Raw genomic sequence first — 5,365 nt, 5'->3', positions numbered from 1 at the left:
GAAAGAAAGAAAGAAAGAAAGAAAGAAAGAAAGAAAGAAAGAAAGAAGGGAAGGAAGGAAGGAAGAAAGAAAAAAGGAAGGAAGGAAAAAAGGAAAGAAGGAAAAAAGGAAAGAAGGAAGGAGAAGTAGCAGAAGTGACTCACCTCAATGCTCCTTCCCCCAGCCCAACCTCTACTCTTACTATTAAAGCAAAATCAATTTCACCTATGTCAATGCTCATCTAATTGAAATGTAATTTGAGAACCCTTTGTGTGGGTAAAATAGTAATAAAGTGATCTTAGTGATTCACTGGGAATTTGAAAGTACTTAACTAATTATCTGTTTATGTATTGGTTGAATAATCAGATAATTGAAGGTGGTACAGTGTGGTGAAAAAAAAAAAGACAAGAAATAAGATTACTGGGACCTTGGGTTCTCATTCTTACTCTGTTACTTACTAGTTGTACAACTTGATAAAAGCTATTAAAATTTTTTGGCCTTCAGTTCCCTCGTTTTCCTATACTACAAGGCAGTTGTGATTATCAAATAAGATTAGAAGTAAATATTTTCAAAACTATGAAAGTGATTAACAATTTTAAATGTTTTGTTATTATAACTATAACTAATAAATATTGAAGCATAAAAGAAGAGATGAGTAAGCATATATGACCAGCAAAAATAGCAGCTGAGAGGAATAGGGACTAAATGGTTGTGTAGAAAGAATTTGATGCTGACTATTTCTCTCGTGGGGAATTCACTCAATCAATAAGCATTTGTTAAGTACCTACTATGTGCTATGCTATATGCTACTATGTTCCTGTTATGTGGATTTATAGATTAAAAAGTGTCTCTTATTTGAAAACACTATTCATTGTGATATCAGGGGTGGCGAACCTGAGGCTTTGAGGCCATATGTGGCCCTGTAGGTCCTCAAGTGCGGCCCTTTGACCAAATCCAAACTTCACAGAACAAAATAAGTATTCAGTCAAGAGGCTGCACTTGAGGACCTAGGCCACAGGTTCCCCACTCCTGTGCTAGATGCTGGAGATTCACAGACAAAAAATTCAGAAGACCCTTTCAACAAGACATAAGACATAAGCTCCAGTGAGCTTATGACAACCTCTGATGCACGGCAAATATCTCTGGTATCTCGCTTCAATACTTATAGCACTCAGAATTTAGTTGGTGTGAGTAGTGCTTCACCCACCCAAAGACAATCCCTCTACATTAGGCCTGCACAACTTACGGCCTGCCAAAGGGTTTTAGGAGGCCCACGAAAATGTAGAGCAAGGCTTTCAGGTGGCCCACAAAAAATGCAGAGGAAAATATCCTCTACGCAGGTCACCCAAAATCCTTCAACATGGATGCAGGCCACAGGTTGTGCAGGCCTGCTCTACAACTTGGTAGATCAAAGCACTTTAGATTAAGTGGTGGAATTTAGAAATCAGTTAGTCCAACTAAGTTCTTCTGGGTGGCAGCTAGTTGGCACAAGGGGATAGAGTGCTATACCTGGGGACCAGAAGACCCAAGTTCAAATATAGCCTTCAACACATAGTAATTATTTGATCCCGAGCAAAAGGAGGAAGAAGTGAATTAATGAACATTTATATAGAACCTACTGTGTGCTAAGCACTGTATTAAGTGCTTTTTACCAACATTATCTCATTAGATCCTTTCAGATAGTAGCTATCATTATTATATCATTATATCATTTTATAGTTGAGGAACTTTAGGGAAACAGAGATTAAGTGACTTGCCCAGGGTCATACAGCTAGTGAGTATTCAAGGCCAGATTTGAACTCAGATCTTCCTGACTCCAGGGCTAGTGTTCTATCCACTGTGCCACCAGATCTCTTAAGGGCAAGTCATGTAACCTTCTTAGTTTCCTCTTCTGTAAAATGAGGATGATAGAACCTATCTCCTGTGGTTGCTGTCTGAAAAATACTTTCATATATGTGTGTGTATATATATTATATATATATATATACATATATATGCACACACATACATGCATGCATACACCGCACATATATATATATATTCATACACATATATATCTTTTTAAGTTTTTAAAGGTATATATATAGATATAGATATATACATATATCCATATCTATATATATATCTTTGAAAACATAAAAAGCTATATAAATACTAGTTATTGTATTACTCCTATTACTCCTCCTCCTCCTTCTCCTACTACTACTGTCAGTATCGTATCTCTATCTTTTTACAAATTAGGGAACTGAAGCCCAGGGAGATTAAATGACTTGCTCAGATTTATTTAGATGGTAAATAGCAAGGCTGAGATTTGAACTCATATTCTTTGCCTTGAAATCCAGTGTTCTTTTTATTCTATGATGACAGATTGTTGCTTTGGGTTTTTTTTGGGGGGGGGGCAGTTGTGGCCAATCTAGTGATGAGCCTCTGAATTTATTTAAGCTTGTTCTCTGACAAGATGCAAGCACATTAGCCCCAATATATACTCAAAGCCTTTCCAGTTTGATAGAACCTGCAGGAATTAGTTTTTCACTAGCATAGCCTTTCAAAAGTTTCAGTCATCATAAGCTATGATGAGTCATTAAAGTAGGATTTTAAGGAAGGATCCTAATATTTGGGGTGGGAGGATCAATGCAGTTCTCTTTCTTAAGGGCAACCTCCTGAATTGGGTAAAATCCAATTCATTGCTTTTTCAAAAATTATACATCTAGATCTGGAAGAGACTTTAGATCTTTAGATGTCATTTAATATTACCACCACAACTCCTTATTCCACAGATAATGACATTGAAAGTATGAAAGAGGGGTGACTTGAAGGGACTTGATCAAGGTCACATAGATTTGAAGTGGTAGAATTGAGATTTAAATTCAGGTCTTGTAAATGAAAAATTAATACTCTTTAACTAATGATAGGTGGCACAGTGGATAGAGAGCTGGACCTGGAGTCAGAAAGACCAGAGTTCAAACTCATCCACAAATACTTATTGGCTGTGTGACCTGAGAAAATCACACAACCCCTATTTACCTCAGTTTCATCATCTGTAAAATGAGCTGGAGAAGAAAATGACAAACCATGCCAGTATCTTTGCCAAGAAAACCCCAAATGAAGTCACAAAGAGTCAGACATGACTGAATAAAAAATAATAACTAATGATAGCATTTGGATACTAAAGGGAATTGATAATTTTTAAAGATACTGATTCAAGTGTACTTCAAGGGAGGATATTGGACCAATAATATCAATTTCCACTTATCAGTGAGGTCACAGATCCATTAACCTATCAAATTATGGAAGCAATTAAGTATATAGTTTTAGAAAGCTACCTAAGGAAGAAGTGAGGGTTTTATTTTATTTCACTTTGTTTCTAGTTTAGGTATATAATTAACTTGATTTGCTATTGGTAATTTAAGACTTGGGGACTTGAAGTTAAGATATCCATGTGAATGGTCCTATAGGTGATTAACTCTCCCACATGCACAAGCCAATATTTGCAAAAGACACTAGATTGAATAATAATCCAAAAATCCAAAAAGAAACAACAGTAAGGACCTTTATATAGTTGGGCAATAATTTTTTTAAATGCATACTACATGTCAGATTCTGTGTGAATTGCTAGGGATACAAAGAAACATAAAGGTCCCTACTTTCAAGGAGTTCAGTCTAATGGAGAAGACAATATGCAAATAACTGTATAAAAAAAGCTATTGGTGTCATTTAGTAATTCAGTAATGTTCCACTCTTTGTGACCCCATGGACCATAGCATGCCAGGCCCTTCTATTCTCAACTCCCTCTCAAAGTCTGTGCAAGTTCATGTTCATTGTTTCCACGAGGCTATCTATCCATCTCATCCTCTGCTGTCCTCTTTTCATTTTGCCTTCAATCTTTCCCAACATCAGGGTCTTTTCCAATAAGTTCTGTCTTCTCATTAAGTAGCCAAAGTATTTAAGCTTCAGCTTCAGTATTTGACCTTCCATTGAAAATCCAGAATTAATTTCTTTAAGCATTGACTGATTTGATCTCCTTGCTGTCCAAGGAACTCTAAAAACTCTTCTCCAGTACCACAGTTCAAAAATGTTGATTCTATGGCACTCAACTCTTCTTAGTTGACTCTGAGAGTCAACTGTAGTCTAACTTTTAGAGCCATACATTGCTACTGGAAAAACCATAGCTTTGACTACGTGGATCTTTGTCAGCAAGATGGTGTCTACTTTTTAGCATGCTGTCCAGATTTACCATAGCTTTCCTTTCAAGGAACAAGCATTTTTTTTTTAAATTTCATGGCTGCAGTCATCAACTACAGTGATCTCTGAGTCCAAGAATGTAAAATCTGACACTGCTTCCATTTCTTCTCTATTTGCCAGGAAGTGGTGGGACAAATTGCCAAGATCTTACATACAGGATAAATTTGAAATTTTCATCACAGGGAAGGAAATAGAACTAAGGGGGATTGGGGAACAAATCCTGTAGAAGTAGGATTTTAGTAGAAGTGGGAAGCCAGGATGTGGAGATGAGGTAGGAGAGTATTACAGCATGGAGAATAGCTGTTGAAAATGTCCAGTCAAGTGATGGAGTGTCTTATTTTTGTGAAAGGAATAGCAATGAGTCCAGCATCATAGGGTACATGAAGGGGTATAAGATGTAAAGAAGACTGAAAATATGGAGACAGAGCTAGTTTTCAAAGGGTATTCCATGCCAAATAGAAGATTTTATGTTTGATCCTGGAAAAGAGGGGACCACTGGAGCTTATTTAGTAGAAGTGTGATATGGCCAGACCTGTGCTTTTGGAAGATTGCTTTGGCAGCTGACTGGGGTATGGACTTGGAATGAGGAGAGACTTGTGGCAGAAAGACCAAACTTCCTTGTGTGACAATAGTTCAAGCATGAGGTAATAAGAGCCAGCACCAGAATGTTAAAGAGGGAAGAGGGCAAATATGTGAGATATGTTACAAAGGTGAAAGTAATGGGCTTTGGAAACAGATTGGATATGGGTGGGTAAGAGTAAGGAGTTAAACATGGTGACTAGATTGAGAGTCTGGGTAACTGGGAGGATTATGATGCCTTTTATAATTGTCAAAAAATTAGGAAGTGAGGAGTGTCTTGGGGAAAAGATAATGAGTTCATTTGTAGATATGTTAATTTTAAGATGTCTGCAAAATATCCAGTTTCATATGTCTAGTAGACAACTGGAGATGCAAATCTGGAGGTCAGCAAAGTAGTTTGGATGTATAAGTATATTTGAGAATTATCAGCATAAAGATAATAATTTAATCCATGTTAGCTGATGATATCACCAAAGTAGTAGTAGTAACAGTAGTAGTAGTAGTAGTAGTAGCAGTAATAGTAGTAGTAGTAGTAGTAGTAGTAGTAGTAGTAGTAGTAGTAGTA

This window comes from Vombatus ursinus, unplaced genomic scaffold (genome assembly GCF_900497805.2).
Source record: "Vombatus ursinus unplaced genomic scaffold, bare-nosed wombat genome assembly UNPS02014812.1, whole genome shotgun sequence".
In the NCBI taxonomy this organism is placed as follows: domain Eukaryota; kingdom Metazoa; phylum Chordata; class Mammalia; order Diprotodontia; family Vombatidae; genus Vombatus; species Vombatus ursinus.
This window is presented reverse-complemented; position numbering follows the sequence as displayed.